This window comes from Callospermophilus lateralis (assembly GCF_048772815.1).
Source record: "Callospermophilus lateralis isolate mCalLat2 chromosome 17 unlocalized genomic scaffold, mCalLat2.hap1 SUPER_17_unloc_3, whole genome shotgun sequence".
Classification (NCBI taxonomy): Eukaryota; Metazoa; Chordata; class Mammalia; order Rodentia; family Sciuridae; genus Callospermophilus; species Callospermophilus lateralis.
The window spans coordinates 845,287-866,129 of record NW_027510161.1 but is presented as its reverse complement, the minus strand read 5'-3'; positions in this window follow the sequence as shown (position 1 = coordinate 866,129).

Below are 20,843 nucleotides of genomic sequence, written 5' to 3'. Positions count from 1 at the left end.
TGGGCTTGGGATCTTTCTGGTTTGAAATTGAGAGAAATGACTCCCAGATTCTCCCAAGTCAGCCTTCTGTACCCAGCTTCTTAGGGATTCCATAAGATTTTGTTTCCCAAGTGAGCCAATTTAGTAAGAACATGTTTTCCCATTTTAACTGCTCCCATAACTTCCAAAAAGCATGTGATTTCCAGATTACCACACTAAACTGCTGTCGTTCCTGGCAACTGCAAAGGAGGCTCTGTCTCATGAGCCCAAGGAACTCGCTGTGGGTAGAAACCTGAGCCAGGCTTTTAGAAGTTTGGAAAATAGAGCAATTCACTACCTTGTATGATATGCATACTGGTGCCATTCATGTTTATAAGAAAAGAACTACAGAACAGACCAGGGAAATGCTGACTTATGCATTTGCTGTGTCCTGTTGGTTTGTAGCCTTGCTTTAGATAGTCCGTCTAGTGATGCTCTTTCAACACACATCCCTTTCTTTTCTTTCTTTAATTTCTCCCTTCCTTTTTTCTTTCCTTCTCTTTCTCTCTCTCTCTCTCTCTCTCTCTCTCTCTCTCTCTCTCTCTCTCACTCCCTCTATCTTTCTTTCAGTACCATGGATTGAACCCAGGGGTGCTTAACCTTTGAACCACACCACCAGGCCTTTTTTAAAAAAAAAAAATTATTTAAAGACAAAGTCTCTCTAATTTTCTTTAAGGCCTCGCTCACTTCTGAGGCTGACTTTGAACTTGTGCTCTCCTCCTGCCTCAGCCCCCCAAGTCACTGGGATTAAGGCACGCACCACCATGCTAGGCCCACATCCCTTACAATCTTCCTATCTTCCTTATTTCATTTTAACACTGACCATAGTCTGCAATTATGTGCTGTTATGGTTTAGATGTGAGGTGTCCCCATAAAAGCTCCTGTGTTAAAAGAAGCAATGTTTAGAGGTAAAGCGATTGGATTATGAGAGCCATAACCTACTTAATCTACACAGTTTGAATGTCTGGGTGGTAACTGAAGGTGTGTTGTGCATGGCTGGAGGAGAGGGAGTCACAGGGAGCTGTCCTGGAAGCATGCATCTTCCCTGTTGCCTTTTCCCCACTCTCTCTCTTTCTGTGCTTTCCTGACCCAGTCAAGAGATGAACAGTTTTCCTTTGCTGGGCCCTTTCCCCTTGATGGGCCGCCTCACCTTGTGCCCAACAGAGCAATGAAGTTGACTGTCTATGGATTGAGACCTCTGAAACCATGAGCCTCCCATAAACTTTCTCTCCCCTCATTTGTTCTTGTTGGATATTTTAGTTACAGGAATGAAAATCAACCCAAACATACGGTGTATACACTTTGTGCTTGTCCATCTCTCACTCTGGAATGCATGCTCAACAGGAGAAGGGGTCTTGCCTGTTTCATCCATTGCAAAGCCCCAGCTAGGAGAAGACATTTGTTACAGGGAGGACATTCAACAAACATGCATTTACTTATTGAATAAACTCATAGGTTAAATTCCTAATGGTGAAACTTTGGTCACATGAGTCCCAGGCAGGGAAAGAAAACATGAGTCAATATGAACACAACCACGTGGGGATTTTGCTTGTGTAAAAAAGCTTATAGATTCTGTGTGAAGTCGAGTTCTGTAGTTTGTGGGTAAGGGAAGGTTTTTTAGGGTCTTTTATGGGTTCTAACTCATAAAAGTTGGTATCTGTGAGCTGGGGAAATCAACCAGAAGATAAACATGGATATAGACAAATTCTGAATTTGGACACAAATTATAAGTTACACAAAATGCAAGGTAGGGGAGATGTTAGCTAGATAACAATTTGTGGGAAAAATAGGTTTTTGTTTGACTTGTGAATTAACAGCATGAATAGCTGTTAATTTTTTAAACAAGTCATGAAAATTATGCCTAATAATGCTAGTAGCACCAGCATTCATTGTGGTTACCATTTATTTTGTGCTAAACATGGACCAAGTATTGTGCCTAATGCTTTTTTATACATGTTTAAAGCTCTGGAAAGCCTTAAGATTATGTCTGTTTTATAGCTAGAGAAACTTAGGTTCAGAGAGTTTACCTTGACTGCTGAAGCTCTTCTTGACCAGTGAGTGCCTCAGTGCTCCATGTGGCTTCAACAAATCTAGGACATTGGAGTCAGTTGTAAAAGGCATATTGTAAGACAGAACATAAGCAAACTGTGGCTTCACGGGGAGGTCCCTATTATGGTAAGTGATAAGGAAACCACAGCATGTTGGGAACATTCAAAGAGAAGGGCATGTTTAGTGCAAAGAGAGATGGTGGGAGGTGGGGGTCAGAAATGAAAGGATGTCAAATGGAAGAGAGCAGACCTGTCCTGTGTGGCTCCAAATGGCAGAACTGGAACAGCAGATGGAAGTTGCAGTGGAGCAGATTTCAGCTTGACACGAGAACTAACTTTCTAAAGATTAGAGATGTGGGATGTAGCTCTTGAACTCACCCCCTCCTCCCTCCAAGCCTGTACAGCCATCTGTCAAAGATGTTGGATTTCAGGAAGGAGTCTCTCCCACCTCTAAGAGTCTAGGGTTATTTAGATGAACTTAAGAGTTTATTTAAAAGAGAGGTAAAGACCATTAGAACTGATTTCAGGTGAATCTTGTTCAGTGGCAGGGGATCACAGTGTGCTCTGAGTTTCTTTCAGCCTTTTGAGCACATAACTCTTCTACTGGGGCCATAATTGTAGGAAATTCGCAGTCAGAAGGGGAGATTTGTATTTATTCTGAATCTAAATCCTCTTTAATATAACAATTCTTGGGTGGTCTTCTTGTATTAAATACATTTCTGAATCTTTGCTATGTATTTATTTTGTATTCAACTCTGGATACTTGTAAATTTTTGGCCACACCTGCTCCCCAGTCTACCCCTCCATCATTCGCTCCCAGGCCAAAATAATGCCTCTTGTGGTCCCTCCCATCCCTGTGTATACACAGACATTGTGCAGAGAGACATTACCTGTGTTTGTAATTCACAAACCCCAAAGAGAAATGGAGAAAAGAAAGAAATGAATCCTACATGGTTATAAGGAAAATGAGGGACAAATCTGGCTCCAGGTATATTTCTAAAAGCCAATGTGGGTTGAATTTTCTCTAGAGAAAATGTGCTTATTTTTGGTTTCCCACCAGTCTTGTGGTGCAGAAAGCATCTATGAAACCGGATAGTGTGCAATTTCACAAGGTGTTCACAGAGAAGATAGAATCCTGGCATGAGATTTGAAGAGCCGTATCCCCTGAAATTGTCCCTCTATGGTCCTGAAATCTTAGAATCAGAACACAGCTCTTCTGAGTTAAGCAGTGCCTTAGGTATTCTGAAGGTAATTTACCTGGGAGATGAAATTCCTTAACTCCCAAGTTATCAGAAGGGGAGTCCTTATCCACGAGGTAGTAGTAGATTATTAATTACTTGCTTCCCGCCAGGCAGAGTCCTAAGCCCATAGCACACTTATTTAGTATTCACAGCTCTGTAATTACACACTATTTGCATTTTACAGGGGACACAGCTAGTAAGTGGTAGAGTCTGTGTTTGACTTCAGAACCTATACTTTTAACCAGTAGGTAATACTGTTGTTAAAACTCTCTAAATATAGGAATTAAGACATAGGAGAGAGCTTGACACGAGAATGCTATGTGTTATGTGCATGTATTAGGGTGCAAAGGGTTGGGAGGCATTTATTATAAATTAATCCTAACAAGAACCCTAGGTCAATTGTTAATTTAGAATTTATCTGAGATGGTTAATGCCATCCTGGGTTCTGACATAGTAAGATAATCATTAAGATTTTATTATAGGTCTCAAAGTCAATTGAAGTTCATATCAGAAAGTAGTTATTCACTGACTCACCCAACTACATCCTCCCTTCCTCCTCTCTCCACTTTCTCTCCTCCTTCTTTCAGTTTTCCTTCCTTCTCAGGTACTCAGTTATTTCTGAGTGTTTGTTCTATGTCTGATCCTGTGTTATATAGAGAAAATATGAAGATGAGTAAATCTTAGTCTATATACTTAGGGTCCATACAACCTAGAAGGAGAGTTGAAAAAATAATTACTATTCAATGTGGCAATGGTTATAAAGGAGCAGATTTTCCAAACTGGTGTTTCAAGGAACATTCTCTGGCAGGATGTTAAGTAAGCATACCATGAAGGCGAAGTATTTTGAGTTAAAATAAGTTTAGGAAATGCTGGGTTAAATGAAATTAAGTAAGATTTTTTTTTCTTACTGGGGAATTTTCATACCATTTTAAATGCTAATGAGCCATGTAAAGTTCCAAGAAAGGAAGAGAACACATTTTGCAAACCCATTTGACCTCAGAACTTTCTTTTCCATGGCATACTTAATACATTTTTTTTTCATTCTTCCATCCATTTACCATCGACCATCTGTCTATTCATCCATCCATCCATTCACCCATCCATGCATTCAAATATCCAAGCATCCTTCTATCTATCCAGTGTTTCTTGTGTACCCACTGTGTGTCGGACACAGAGCTACCTACTTGCTGGGGATTCAGTAGTAGAAACATCTGTGGAGTTAGCATTCTAATTGGGGAAGAAAATATCAATAAAGCAAACAAATATATAAAGCTATCAGAATGTGGTAAGATTCATGTAAAAAATAACCAGGATTCCAAGATGAGAAAACAACAATCAAGGCAATCCTCTTAAGTAGGTGTTTGAGAAAGCCCTCTGTGAGCAAAAGACATTTAATACAAATACCTGGAGGAAGAGAATGAGCCAGCTTTGCAAAGAGCAAGAGGAAGAGCCATCCAGGAAGAGGAAACAGCAAGTGCCAAGTCCCTGGAATGCAGAAGGCTTGGCAAGCTCCAGGAATTGAGCTTCCTCCAGGAGTGCAGGTCTGCTGAAAGGCAGAAGGCTGGACCTGACACATTTTTAAAAATTAGAATCTCATCCTCATAAAATCATGAAATTGAAGGAGTCTTTGGCAGCATCAATTCAAAATTCCTATCCAAAAAAGTCCTGTCTTTTAAGACACTGAATTACCTGCTATGCTTGACTTTGTTCACAAGAGTTTCCCCTATTAATGAGAGATTTCCCTCAGCCCCAGAATGCAGCTGATGAGGGTTGATGCTTGTGACATTCCTCTTTCATACAAAATGAGGACAACTGAGGGTTAAACATACTGTTGTGTTTTTTTAAGGGAGAAAACAGCTCTCAGGGGTGCAAATCCCAATACAACCAATCCTAGCGGCTGACCCCCACTCCCTCCTAGCAATGGAAAACAAGCCTGAAGGGAGAAATTGACAAGGAAACTACTTTGTTACTTGTGACTCAGTATCCAAGGAGGGGAATGTGGGTAACCCTGATCCTTGAAGCCTGACTTTCTTGCTCCCAAAGCTTTTATCTTTCAATTCTCCCTGCAAGAGTAAGCATCCCCAAACACCACTTTTATGGTCTGTACCCTGGTTCAAGAAGTTAGAATGGTTCTTCTTTACTGTCAAATCAACTGAAAACCTCTCAGTTAGGCCTTCAGGACTTTCCATGATTATTATCATTTTCTTCTGGCTCACCCTCTGCCTTCTCTTTGTGTATGCACCTACACACACACACACACACGCACGCACACAGCACGCACGCACACACACACACTCACTCACTCACTCACTCACTGAATTTGTTTCATCATGCAATTAAGACCACAAAAGAATAAAGAGAATAATTCAGGCTTTGGAGTTGCAGCCCCAGCTTTGATCTCCTTTCTGCCATTTGCTGTGTGCCTGACTGTGTCTTGCAGATCTTCAGCCTCCTCATCTGCATTAACAGATAGTAATAATGATATTTGTCAAGTAAAAATAATCCTGGTTACATGAGGTGGTTGTTGTTAGAACCCAACTGTTACAGCATCTTCCCAACTAAGGCCAGGAAATGCTCCCTCCTCTGGAACCCAGTCTTCGACCTTGCTTGTTCTTTGGTAGGGCTCCTGCTCTTTGGAGACAAGGGAGTCTCTTTGATTCTTCTTTTCTCCTTTGAACTTGAGGGGCCTTACTAAGCTAGTCCCAGGTACCCTTTAAAATGGAAAACATTATTTCTAATTTGCTCTGTTTCTCACTATCAGAAGCTACCCGGTTTCCTTCATTCCCAGTTCTTCTTTCTAAGTAATCCAGCTTGGATGAGAGATTTGGAAGGGTTTAACAGCTATTAACAGCTGTTAAATAGAATTAGAAGGGTTTCCTCTGAGTGCAACCTTGGTAAGCTGAGACAACTCGGGTCTTATCCCCATTCAGATTTACCTCCCCTTGGGTGACTGCAGAAGACACTTCTAGGGTATATGGTCTATCTGTTTAGTCTCATGGCTTGATGATTGTCACCAGACACTGTCACATGAGTCTAGCCATGACTTCTAGACACTTGACTTACTGTGTAGTCAACTGGTTCAAAATGAAGATGGAAGGGTCTTGTTCAGAACCCAGAATTCAGGATGTCTTTGCTCTTTCCATTGCCATTTCCAAAGAAACTCCTGCAAGATAACCTGTGTACCTTTTATCTTTCCACTATAACAAGTTCACAGGTAAGGTGAGGCAGGGGCCACTCAGGCAATTTCCTGGTGTTTCTGTGGTTAGGGAAGCAATGGGGCAATAAGATGTTCCTGACTCTCAGCCCTCTTGTTGAAACTGCCTGGATGGAAATGCACTATGGTCTTTTCTAGAATGAAATGGCCACAGCACCACCCCAGACTCCAGCATGGACTTACTGATCACTTTGTTTTGGAATGAATATTTGTGTTCACTCAGAATTCACAGACTGGAATTACAATCCTCAAAAGGATAGTAATAGGAGGCAGGGCCTGTTGAAGGTGATTAGATTATATATGAATGGGATTAGTGCTCTCATAAAAGAGGTCAGAAGGGTAGAATGAGAAGATGCCATGTCTAAAACAGAGGTCCTCTGCAAGGTAATGAATCTGATTGGGCCTTTATGTTGGATTTCTTTGCCTGTAGAACCATGAGACATAGTTTCTGTTTTTTATAAGTTATTCAGTTTATAGTATTTTTGTTATGGCCACTCAAGTGGACTTAGATTTATACATAGAACAGATTTCTTCTCTTGTTAGTAGCTGGAGAAGAATGATTCAGAAGAATATATTCAATTTTGGGACAGGTCTATAGATGGTATCTTCCATGAACTGGTAATTTCAAAATTTTATTCTTTCTGCAAGAAAATAATTGTTTGGAACTTGGAACCTATGACTAAAGGAAGAAGAGGTGTTTTATGTATTCCTCCAGGAGAATTTTACTAATATCTCATTAGTCGCACTGTGTCATGATCATCTCTAATAGCAAGGGATGCTAGGAAATGGTCTTGGAAACTGGACACATTTCCTTCTGAATTAAATTTGGATTCTCTTTGTAGGTAGGAAAAATGGTAGCATTTGATAGGCAATTACAGTGTCTACCACCCCCAACAATGCTTTTTTCTTACCTCCCACTTCTTTGAGATCCTACTTCTAGAACATTTCATCCCACTTAGGGCTCTTCTCTGTGCTCTTTCATGTGATCAGAACACATACCAAGATCTTAACAGAGTATAGGCCACCTCAAAGGAGTTTTACAACACTTATAAGTGGTCAAAGGAACAGAACAAGAGACATCTGACAAGTTCCATGTACCAGAGACGCTCTAAGAGGGAAACAATGACTGGCTTTTCCAGGTAGGATGCTGGAATAGCTGTTAAAACTGTCAGGGGCCATCTACCCTACAACACTACATGTTGTGGCATGAATATTTCCCATGTCTTCTCTGTCTAGCTGAACCTAGGTCCCTGCTATCTAGGCTACAAGCCTCTGAACAAGTTCATGACTTAGACACATTTGCAGGCACAAAGAGTAGGTGTAACCATGTATCAAATGGGTGTCATTGACCCATCAAATAAAATCCAGAACAGAGTACTGAGTTGAAGCATGTTATCCCTTCAAGGAAGCATTTATGGTTTAAAAAGAAGTTGGGAGATCCATCTTCCCTTTTCTCCTCCTTCCACCGTTTAAGTTAGAACCCAGAGCTAATGAAATAAATTTGCTGCATCAAAGTCATGGAGGCCCATGTTCCTTTAATCTATTATGTGACTACAGTCTGACCCTGTAACACTTGGGACTACAGTCACAGAACACCATTTAACATCGGATACAAATGAACCCTTAGTCCAGTAAATGGTCATTTAGTGTGGTAAACCCTAACTCAGTGCTTCCCACCATGGCTTCAGACCTAGTCTTGGAGTTCTAGATCAGTGGGTTCAGCTGGGCCCTAGATATCAGCATTTGATATCCCTACTCCCCATAGGAAACCTTGATATGCAGCCTTGGGTATAAAACTCTTTCCTCATCTCATGAGAACTGAACTGTACAATGTCTTAATTCCTTTGATAAACAAGCATCTGAAACCAGTCAGAGCGGGTCCTGACTTCAACCACACACTTGTTTCTAGTTCTTATTTGTTGATATGATGCCAAAGCAGATTAAACACACCATCTGCCCCACATTGCCACACAGTGTACCCAAAATTTCTTCACCATTTGCTCACAGATTTGAATTTTAGCTCTGGAAAGACATATATCCCTAAATGAGAGCAAAGACCATTTTCATCTTCAAAAAATTTACCTTCCTTCTTAACTACAAATAATTTCTTTTTAATTCCAACTTCCAACTCATCCCTAAAGTTAGCCACAGACTGATTTCAATTCCAGATCCAAAGTTACTCCATAACCATGACCACACGGTTTCTACCTTGTTCTGACTACTTCTGGCCTCTTTTCTTGGTCATAGATTGTTTCACACCTGATAAATTATAAATTTATAACCCTAGCCATAAATGGAACCCAGAACTAAGTTTTAGTTCAACTTCAAACTTTGACCATGAGCTAAAAATCCAGCTGCAGAAAACTTATTCCCTTATAAGATCAATCATCATTTTAGGTGAAAAATTTAAATATTTAAATTTAAATGTAGACATCAAGAAAATAGTATATTGAGCCCTATGTACTTGTTTTTCAGATCCAGCAGTTACATGGTCAGCATATCTCATTCATATTCTTATTTACTTTTCCCCCCTCATTCTCCTTGATTATTATAAAGGAAGTATAGACATTGTCATATCATATTATCTGTATGTATTTTTGGTTTGTCTCTAAAACTTAAGGGCTATTTTGAAAAAGATCAAGATAGAACCATGATACCATGATCACATCTAAAACTGAACAAAAATTCCCTATGCACAAATATCTAGCAAGTGTTCATATTTCTTCCATTGCTCTATATAGCTACTTCCAATTTGTTTGATCCAAATAAGTTCTTTATTGCTTGTTAAATAGGTACTTTGTTATTGTTAAATAAAATATGTCTATCTATTTTCATTTACAGGTTTCATCTTTATCATTATTGTTTTTGTATTTTTTTGTTTCTGTTTAAGAAAATATAAATTGTCAACTACTAAGGCCTAAATATGGGGCCATGCTAAATTTCAGTTCTGGTTACTGATGTACCAGCACAAACTCTCCTACAGAAGGAAGGCTCTGATCATGAAGGATATAAGTCAGGGAGTAGGTGGAAGTGTCTCTCAGTACAGTCACTGCCACTAGGGAAAGCTTCTGCTCTCCAACTACTGAAGACTAGATTACTTGCCTATCAAATGAAGGTTAAGTGTTTTGTTGGTCATGGTCATTCTGTCCTCTCACTGTTATTTTATGACACATGATCATGGAAGCAAAGGTGAAATCAAACCACCAGTGTATACAAATAAAAATATAATTATATGCAGGGGCTAGGCTGACACTGTCACTGCCCACCCTTGGTATGGTTATGGTAAGACTCACACAAGACAGGAAACGCAATCGAGGGCCACAGTCATCAATCTGGGCCATTAAGATGGCCAGTTTCATCACCTGTAGGAATTTAAAGAAGGGAATGGAGTGGAGGCATGAGGGAGAGAGATGCTTCTGGATAGCTCCATCCTGGAGAGAAAGGACCCTAATCTCAGAATAGCCAGGCTTGGGTGATATCCACTTGAGTGTGTTGGCCAGCAGCTGGTTTATATTTGAAAGCTGGGATTTTTGAAGCATTTGGCTTGATTAGTGTTGAGTAAAGTAGCAAAAACAACATCTTCAGCAACTCTGTATTGCTTTCAGAGAGTGATGCTGAAACTACTTGGCTGATATTCAAAACTCTGCCCATCATATCCCAGACCATTTTGACAGCTGCATCTTCTCTTCTCCTGGGCTCTTCTCCAGTCATACCGAGCTCCTTGCTGCCTCCCAAATGGGCCATGTGTTTTCCCGCTTCCTTGTATCTCCATATATTGTTCCTAACTCTTGGAACGCCCTTCTCATATCCTTGCCTGGGAGCGTGCGGTTCAAAATTCAGGGTGAGAATGTTCAGACTAATCAGCAACTGCTAAGAAGGAGCAGGAGGTAGGATGGCTTGAAGGCAAAGCAAGGCAAAGCAAATATAAGAGTTGTTCAGAAAAAAAAAAAAAAAAAAAAAAAAAGATTTGTTCAGTGACCTGGAGCTTGGTGCTAGAAAGTTCCTGGACACCTAGACAGCTGGAGAGGAGTGTGAGCTGGGAGACACTTCACTTCAACCTGGCATCCTCCCTCATCCAAAAGGAATGCTTGATGGAAACAGGTTGAGCAAAATTAAGTATGCTCATTTCTTAATATAGCTTTCAGATTTAATAGCAGAAAACATTTGTTTTGGTTTGGATTTCTTTGGTTTTTAGATAGCACTTTCTCTCTCAAACTAGGTCATTTGAATTATCTGCTGATAGTTCAAATCTGTAGATAATTTGCTTTTACTCACATTCCTAAGAACTAATTACCTGTACATATAAAATGATGAAATCTCATTATATTTTCTTTTAAAACTCTGACATGCATTTAATTACATTAGTCAATTATTACTGTACATGCCGAGGGTTTGCTATTGACCAGCTCGTGCTGGAATATTTACTGCACAGATGTGTTACTTTAATTAAACAAATGTGATTACACACATATCAATTTTTATTTGGTTTCAAAGCCAGAATCTAAAAGTGATGCAGTTGGCAGAGATGTGCCGGGTGGTGCTGGTTCCTGGGAATGCAGCGGCAGGCACTTTACCTAGGGAACGTGGAGGGCCTGAGACTCTTGCGTGGGAAACTTCAGCCACAAGTGGGTTTTTGTCAGTGTGCAAGTACCATTGAGTGAACCCAGGAAAGGAAGAAACAAACCAACCCTGAATCTTCCTAGCACATCCTCAGCATTTCTCTCTTCTAGGTAGAAATGAGAAACTGGGTTTGGAGAACACACAGGAAAACCAATGTACATTGAGAATAGGAATTGCTTTGAAATCAATGCTTGGTTAATTAGGCCAGCTGTTATTTATCCTTAAAATCAGGGGAAAAGACAGGCACCATTAGGACACTCATCTCTTGGTCTCCTGTTTGTCATATCATATAACATACTCTTAAGCCATGAGATTAGCATTGAGAAGGATGAACATTTCTCAGTGCCTAGTCATAGGCAAGCAGTTTAATGGAATAATAATAAGGCTTGGGTAAAATATCTGAATGTGTTTTACAAAATGGAGAAGTGCAAAAATTCTTTACAACTCCTGGTAGGAGGACACATACTAGGTACTTGGTAAATATCACAGGGTACCAAAAAAGGCAATAAGTCAATCTGTTCATCAACATAGACAAACTGAGTACTGTATGAACTGGTTTTGGGTGGGCACAAACAGCAAGGCAGAAGCTCTGTCTACATGCATGTGTACTAGCTACTTTCCTTGGTCTTGCATGAAGAGATTATTGTGATGGATTTCAAGGGTGCTGCAGTCTGGGCTGCATATTCATGGCACTCTAAGAGCCAATTCAATTGATTATGTCCACCAAAAGTTTGTTGCAAAAATGATGAGGGTCTCTGCTAGTAATAGAGATAAAGCTAATGCACAGATCTTGCCAAACACCAAAACTTCTAGCTTTATCCTCTTGTCATTACAGGGTCTCATCTAATGGTGATGATGAAACCCATATCACAGTATTGTTAAATGCATGGTGAACATACATATAGGTTCTCAGAAAATTGCTGTTGGAGGTGGTGGGGCTGATGGAGTTGGTGTGACATAGTTGGCTACTGTTCCTTCACTCTGCCTGTTTCCTTCTAGGTTTAGCATGTTGTATACCACTGGCCTGTTCCCACCTCAAGAGAGAGGCCTATGATGGATACATTTGCAGTTTTAATATAAGCATCATTCACTGGTCCAGCTTCCTTGAACTGAATTGCACAAGGTCTGTTAAATGATAAATTCAGGAATCAAATCCAGGTCTTCAAATTAAATGCTCCTTGCATTATGTTTCTTTATGTGATAAATGTTATACCTTATCATAGATATGCATTTGACAAGAATATGGGGAAGACAATGATTAACTCAACTAATAGTGACATTTTAGGCATTTCTGTCTTATTAAGTGAGACACTGTTGAGATAGAGCCACTTTTCTGGTATGTTGGGGTAGAGCTACTTTCCTGGTAGCTCTTGTATTTTCCTACAAGTGCAGTCACCATTTTTCCTCTAGATTAGACTTGAGTTTTCCAATCCATGTGGCTTCACTGAATTGGGGGTAGGGGCAGCTCTCTCCAGGCTTCAAGTTTCACTCCAAGTACCATAAAAATAATAACATTTTCTCTGTGTGTCATGATCAGCCTTAGCATATCAAATTATTTGAAACTCAGTTTCCTCATGAGCAAAACTGATATTTTCCTCCTCACACTTTTGCTCTAAAGATTCATTGAAACAGTCCAGTTTAGTGTCTGATACATCAGATACTCCAAACTGTGAATTGAATATATCACTTTTGTTTGGGGGGAGTGATATAATTTTCTATGCTAAAGTCAAGAGTACAATCAACTTTAGGTATTTAGGTATTAGCTGTTGAGCTTTGAGTTTGACCGTGATCTGTCCCTGCCTCCTCTTTATTTTCATTTGCTCTACCAGCAGAGGTCTGGTCTGACAGGGTCACCACTGCTTAGCGAGTAAAAACTGGGACTAGGCCTTACTCTCTTCAGTTCCCAAAGGGAAGCCAGGGCCCAGCCCAGGCTCAGCCTTGCACCCCAACCCTACCTAGCTCCCTGCTGCTGATCTCATCCTTTTGCCAGGACTAATTATAATTAAAACCAGATTTGTAGGAAGAAACACTCATGAACACACACAGCCAAGCTTGGAATTGCTTACCCCAAAGCAAGATTCGCCTCCTTCTGCTCCACTTCTTCAGCTTTACCAAAAGCAATGGAGTGGGATGAGGAGAAGAAATGGGACTTGTGCTGTGTGCACTGAGGCAAGGTGATCCTGGATGAGCACTGGGCATGCAGTCATCCTCCACCAAGTCCCATTCTGTCCTAGCTCAGGCTGTGAGCCTCTCAGATCACTGGACTGTGGGGTCCATCTCAGAGTGTGTTCTTGGCCTTTTCCTTTCTTGGGGTGGGCCATAGCACTGTGGGGGTGAGGGCTGGGCACTGCTGGCCCATTGTACCTCATTATGTATTCCTTCATTGTTTCCTATGCAAATTAAGTTAATGAGAATTAGGAACATAATGGAGCCCATTCACCATTCTAGTCGCTGGAAAATGGGTTTGACTACCAATTTTCCATTACAGCTGTTTTGTAATTACCGTGGAATACTCTGAATTCTAATGGAGATGCTGAGCTGCCTGACAGCCTCTTGACTACTTTTTTTTTTTTTGGAAGGTTAAAAAAAAAAAAAAAAGGCAACCCAAACCCCATGACATAAGAGCCATTCTATCAAAGTGTTCAGGCTTGGCTCCAGCTATGGCAATCTCCACTGGCACAGAAAGGGCCTGCTTCCATTATGGGTGTTCCTTATCTTTAGTTACATGGCAGTACCACAATCATCCTTTGCCTTGGAATCAAGCAAAAGAGAGTGTAGTGCCATAGTCAGGAGCTGCCCTGAACAAGGCCCTTCTTCCTTCAGTGCTAAATTCTGCTGTCTGCTTTAACTGATCATTCAGCCGCTCCTTCCACCTAGGACTCCAACCACAAACATCTCTTTTACCTGTTGTAAACCTGGAACTCTTTCTTAGGAGCTGGGGCCTGTCTTATCCCACTTAGGCTACTGTAATGAAGAACTATAGACTGGGTAGCTTGTAAACAACAGAAATTTGTTTCTCACGATTCTGTGAACTGGAAAATCAAAGATCATCATGCCAATGTGCTTGGTAATTGGTGAAGGATGGCATCCTGATTCACCGTGGCCTTATATAGTGGAAGGGGTGTATAAGGTCCTTGCTTAGCATCTGGATGGCCATATTAAGTGACAGCCACCATTTTAAGGAAAAAGTTTCATTTTCCTGCTCAAGGGCATTTCTGAGAAAGGCTCACCACTCCTTCATACCAACCCAACCCCTAACCGCCTGCATTAGGACCCACTCCACTGTGAGTCTTCCCCATAAAAGTCCTAGAACCCAAGGCTATTTTGTCCCTTTCTGCTATAGAGATATGGCCTTTATTTATTTGTCAGCTCTGACAAATAGACTCTCGTGTGTATCTCTGCTTGGTCTCCATCTTTCATTTCTTGCTTTCCTGTCTTTCATCTCTTGTTCCTGGCTTTCCCTTCAGGATGAGGCGTCCCTATGACGCCTCTTTCATAAGGGCATTAATCCTATCCCTAGGTCACCTAATCATCTCCAAAATGCCTTCTCCAAGTACCATCAAATTCTACTCCAAATTCTTAGAGTAGAATTTCAACAGGTCATTGGAAGGGAGTAATTATTCAATCTTTAGAGGTCTACCTTGGCCTCCCCAAGTTCACGGACTTCTTTGTTATTAACTCAAGGCCTAAAGTGTCATCTAAATTAGATGTGATGAGTCTAAATGCAGGCTGTTGGGAAGGGGAGATCAGAAGTAGGCAGCAATCTGTAAGCACCAGTCAACACCCCAAAAGCAGAAATTGAAACCTGTATTCAAGCCTGCTGCCTCTCATGTTGGTGACAGGTTATCCTATAGAAACTGGGGCCCTCCACCATGGAGCTAAACATGCATATCTAGCCCAAGAGCTAGAGGAAAGGAAAGGCTACCAAGGAAAGCAGAGAAACTGACCAGCCCATGGCTGCTTCACATCCCTGCATTGAATCAGCAGTTAACACGTGTGTGCTATAAAATGGCTGCTGCTTCATTTCTGCTTCCGGTATCCCATATTTTTTCAAGAATCTCCTTTGTGGCTCTCCTTAATAGAAACATAAGAAAGGAAATTTTGGGAAAGGGAGTTCAGCCTACCAAAGTGCTCCAGTTACTCCAGATGTTGCTTTCTTAGCATCTTTTGTGTTACTAAGTTCTCTCTAGAGTGACTTCCCCAGGTTTACCTTCTGCCCTGCTCTGATAGCACCTTCCTTGTGACTAATTGGAATATCTGATACTCATTTTCATTACAGCATCACCATGCACGATTTTTACATGTCTATGTTAATATGCCATATTTTTTCTTATATTCCTCTAAGTTAATGCCTGACACATAGTAGGTGTTTAGTAGGTTTGAATGATGGAGGAAGTCATGATATCCATGATCCTTAGTGTGTTTTGACTGAAGTAGTTTTGGAATTCGTGGACTCATGAACCCATTATAAAGATGAACTATGCAAATGTCCAATTCTTAGTGATTTGTTATAGAAATTTCAGAAATCTCTGCTTGGGTCCTGGCCTATGCTATGGCAGATAGCCCTTCCATGTGTCCTGTCAAAATCTTCATCTTGTGACTAGCTGGGTCAGGGAGATGGCAAATTCTTAAAAGAACAATAAATTGGGCTGGGGATGTGGCTCAAGTGGTAGCACACTCTCCTAGCATGCATGCGGCCCTGGTTCAATCCTCAGCACCACATACAAACAAAGATGTTGTGTCCTCCAAAAACTAAAGAATAAATATTAAAAAAATTCTCTCTCTCTATCTTCCTCTCTCTCTCTCTCTTTAAAAAAAAAGAACAATAAATTTGCAAAATTCAGGAAAGAGATGTATCGATGAAATTTACTCTTTTAGGGTAGATATATGATCCTTGCACATAAGGATTACCCAGTAAGTTGGAGATAAATGATACTGACTTAGGGAAATCAGGGTCAGAGAGATAAACTGTGGGACAAAGAGTTCATGTGTCAAATAACCTAAATCATGACCGGAGGAATTAGTAGGTCAGGCTTAGGTCCAGATGAGCAAGATGTAGTTTATCTGTCCTTCTGTTTATTAAACACCCAATACAGTTCCTGTATTGAGAATACAGGAACTGAAGGATGTGAAATATTTAGAAGAGTGCTTGGTGTCCATGAATTCAGTAAATACTGTTCTTCTTATTATTAAGTTACTTGCAATGGTTTTGTTATGTTCTGTTTCCTAAAGGTTCATGTGCTGAAAGCTTGGTCCCCAAAGTCACCATATTAAGAGGTGATTGAGCCTTTGAGAAGTGAGGCCTAATGAGCAGTAAATAGGTCATGGGCACACGTCCCTGGAAGGTATCAATACCCATCTAGTGGGAGTGGGTTAGGGCTTGTGAAAAAGTACCTCAAGAGTAGGTTGTCATAGAGTGTCATAGAGTGAGACACCACATGTTTGGTTTCTTCTACAAATGTCACTTGCTGCTTTTGAATGAGCTCCTAACATGTGATGCCATCTACCATTATGACCACAACATGAGGCTTTCAGCAGATGTGGCCACCTGAGGTTGGATTTCTTAGATTCCAAAATTGAGTGAACTAAATAAACATTTTTCTTTACAAAGTACCAAGTCTCAGATATTTAGTTATAGCAACACAAAATCTACTAGGATGGTGATACATATAATCTTCAATATATGCTCTATCTGTATTAAAATGTTTTCTGCTCCCCCTTTCCTCTACTCCTCCCCTCCCCTCCCCTTCTCTTCTCTCTCTCTCTCTTTCTCTCTCTCTCTCTCTCTCTCTCCTTTGTTCATTTTCATGATGCATCATCTGGACCAATCTTCCATCTGATGCTTGACTAATTGCTACAATGTATTTTGCACCTCTGTGCCAGTAACTGTGGTACATACTTGAATCTTGCAATAGTTAAGATTAGATCCAGAGGCATGCAACAGAAAAGCACATTTGATTTCTTCCTAAGGATGCCTGGAGGTATTATTCAGAGATAGGATGGTGGTTCTACAACCTTTTCATTTCATTATTTGCAAAGGGACAGGTGGACATAGTATTAACAGCATTAACAGTATTAGCAGCATTAACAGTATTAGCAGCATTAACCCGAAGTAAAATGTAACTCCATTTACCAAGAAAGAAGGGGAAAGTGGATATCGGGTGGTGTCACAGCCTCTCAAACCTGAGCATATGATTCTCTCAGAATTCAAAGATGACCTCACCTCTGGGTCCCTGGGTTTTTATGAAGTATGAGTGAAGTGAAAGATGCCAGTGGGTGTTGCAAAGGTAGAATTCTTGCTCTAAAATGAGTAGGAGGGGAGGTTGGGTCATCCTCAGACCAGTTGCAGGGAGCCTGGCAGTATGGTCTGCCAAGAATGAATTATGAAGACCGACCACTAGAAATTTCAAGTGTCTGAAGATAAGGTATTGGTTTGGCCCAGTGTTTCTGTTTACCTCTATTCCAGGCATTGAGGGAAAACATTTCTGCTCTGTGTCAAAAGGGGGACAGATATCAGTTTGAAAAGGAAAGAAACAGAGAGCTGGTAGCCACCTTTCTCGCTAGGACCTAATTCACACTCAGGGAACATTTGATCCTCTGGGCTCTGAGGGAAGTTTAATTGAAATGCAAAAACCAAAGGTCAAAACCATGTAAAATTTAAAGGCCATTTTTACTATTTGACAAGGAACAAATTGTAACTTTATATTGCTTTTAGATGCAATTTTGTTCAGCGAAATTAGATTATACTCAACTAAAGCACCTTCTTTAGAGCTTTTAGATTAAATATTAGAACTTATTAGAAGGACATTGATTTCGTCAGTAAATACCAAGGAAAATATTTGGTGGGAAATGCAGCTGCCTAATTTGCATTAATACAAACGAGGACTATTAAACTTAGTTGATTAGCATATTCATATGTACTGTAGTCCCCATCTATTTAAAATAGATTTTGCTAGATTCTGATTACAAACTCAGTGTATGTGTAATGCTGTGAACCAGAGCTTGGAGACAGAGTGTGCTGGTGACCGAGGGTGAGGGGCGCTGGTGGGAAATAATTTTTTAACAGAATCCTGGCCTCAGAATTCTTTCCATAACATGATACTATACAGAGCCAGCCTTGCCCCCAAATCTCTAAAAAGATGAACTGGCAGATAATAAACCAAATAAAGTTTAGGTTCTGAGGATATAACATATAGCAGATTAAAGGTGTGTGTGTGTGTGTGTGTGTGTGTGTGTGTGTGTGTGTGTGCATGCATGTGCATAATTGTGCGTGTGTGTGCTTCATTCATTCATGTGTTGGCATCTTTGTTTGCTCAGTACATATTTATTTTGTCAAGGCATAGTCAAGGCACTGGATGGGGCTGATGACTGCTAAGAATATGGGATACCATGAGAACAGGGCTCCCTTTTCAAGGAAATCAAAGAAATGAATCCTGGCTTGCCAAATCCTGGGCTGATCTTCCAAATTCCCACCTGATTCTGTGAGCTGCTTCTGGTATCCACAGGAGTGTTGCTCACAGTAGAAGAAGCCTCCAGTCCAGGGAGTCAAGCTGTGGACCAGGGGGCAGTCAAAAGCCTGCTTCTATTCCCATGTGCAGCCTCTCAGTGATCCCATGAAGGGCACTTTGTGTTCCCTACTCCCCCAAATGCATTTCTTCTGATTTTCCTGTTTCTATTTCTACAACTGGAGGTCACTAGTTGGTCATTGAGCAGCCAATGTGCAGAAATGGAATGGCAAATAAGGTAGTTGTCTCTTAGTATTTCAAAGTCAGTGGCCTCAAGGAGGATAGCACTGTATAAGACAGCACTTCCTTGTCCATGTGTCTGTCTGAGCCCCAGAAGTTCCAGTGCAGGCGTGAGGTGGGTTAGTATGTGAGATGATGGGTGGGACTGGATGTCCCTGGGAGGGCAGAAAGGCAGCAAGATACTTGTTCTCTGATGATTCATGTTTTTGGCTTTGCATCTTTTCTGAGACCTAAGACATAGAATTTTAGACATTGTTTTATTCTGGAAATGAAGAAAGTAAGGCTCTGGGGAAGGCTTGGTGAAGTGGTGTAGTTGAAATCACATACCACGTCTTCTAAACCTCTGACGAGTGACCAGCATGTGAGTTACTGACAAAGATTCCTAAGGTTTATCTAGTTTCCATTGATCCAAGTTGCCCTGTGTGTGCATTGGAGTTGGATGTAATGGGTTTTCATAGTTTGTAGGAAAAGGAAAGCCGCATGTCTTGTGATTCTTTTGAAACCTGGCCAGTCACTCATTCATTCTTCTGACAAATAATCATGGAGCACAGCCCATGTGTGAGGGGCTGTCCTAGGCCCTGGAGTTGGAGCCGTGGACAACAAGACAAAGACCTTGGGGTCAGAAAACTTATGTCCTGCGGAGGAGAGTAACACGAGGAAGGTACAGTCACCAAGTAGAATGGCTGCTGTGAGGAAGGATCAGCAGAGTCCTGGTGGAGAGCAACTGAATTTTGTCCTGAGAGGGGGCACGGGGAGGCATTGTCCAGTAAGCAGATAAGGTGACATCGAGCGTTTGAAGGAAATGAGCAAGGAGATGCATGCTCTCTGTGGGGAGAGAGTTCCAGGTAGGGACAGAGGTCATGGCTGGTGATGGGGTACAATGTGTGAAAGATGGGAGAGAAGGAGGATACAGGGCCAGAGGATGAGGACCCCATCAGGCAGTGCATGTGGGTGGGGCGTGCAGCATGGTCGTGGGACTTTGCTAACAGAAGGAGTGCTATCACTAATGACCCTAGGCAGACAGAAACCACAGGACCCTCCACAGGCTGGGGTGCATGCATGGCCACCTTCATGAAGGTAGTCACGTGGGGTGCTGGCTGTCCCTGTAAGGGGCTGAGGTGCCTCTGAGCTTCTGGGCCAGGAAAGAGGGACTTAGTACAGTCTCACTGAGGTTTCAGTGGGATTGCCAAGCTGCTGTCGTTTGCAAGGACAGGAGCAAGCAGACCAGCCAGGCTGTGATTGCAACAATCCAGGCTGGAGAAAAAGCAGCAGTAGAAGTGGGAGGAGCACCTGGATTTTAGGTACATATTGACTGTGGAACGGACAGAATTTACTAGAAGGTTGGATGGATGGCATGAGAGAAACGAAGTCAAGCATGACTATAATCTGAGCAGCTAGAAGACAGAATTGCCTCTGTTGAGGTGCCAGTAGGTGCCCAGTGTGGGGAGAAATGAAGAGTTTGGTTTTATTTATGTCACCTTTGATGTGCTTATCTGACACCAAGTGGAGATATCATAAGTAGTTAGAGTAGGAGTTTGGGGGCAATGCACATGATATAGAGGCCCCCTTGGCTGGATGACATCCTGAGAGAGTAAGTGTAGACAGAGAAGAGAGAAGGGACTGAGTCCTGGGTTCTGGAAAGTTTGCAGATTGGAAGGACCAGCACAGGAGGAGAAGCAGTGGGTAGTGAGGGGCCTGGCATGCTCAAAGTCAACTCAGGGAACTATTTCTGGGATCCGTCAGCTTGATCAGGATGTTGCCACTGGAGCAGTAACTTGGAGCAGGATTTAGAGGGACAGGAGGGAAAAAGAGTTATTAGGGCTGAACCTTAATCCCTGTGAGGATAGACACTGCAATGTCCTGTGCAGTGCACATGTTGGCCTGGGGTGTGAGGAAGAGGGAGGCTGGGGTATTGGAAGCATCAGGAGCTGGGTTCAGAACAGGCCATTTGAACAAG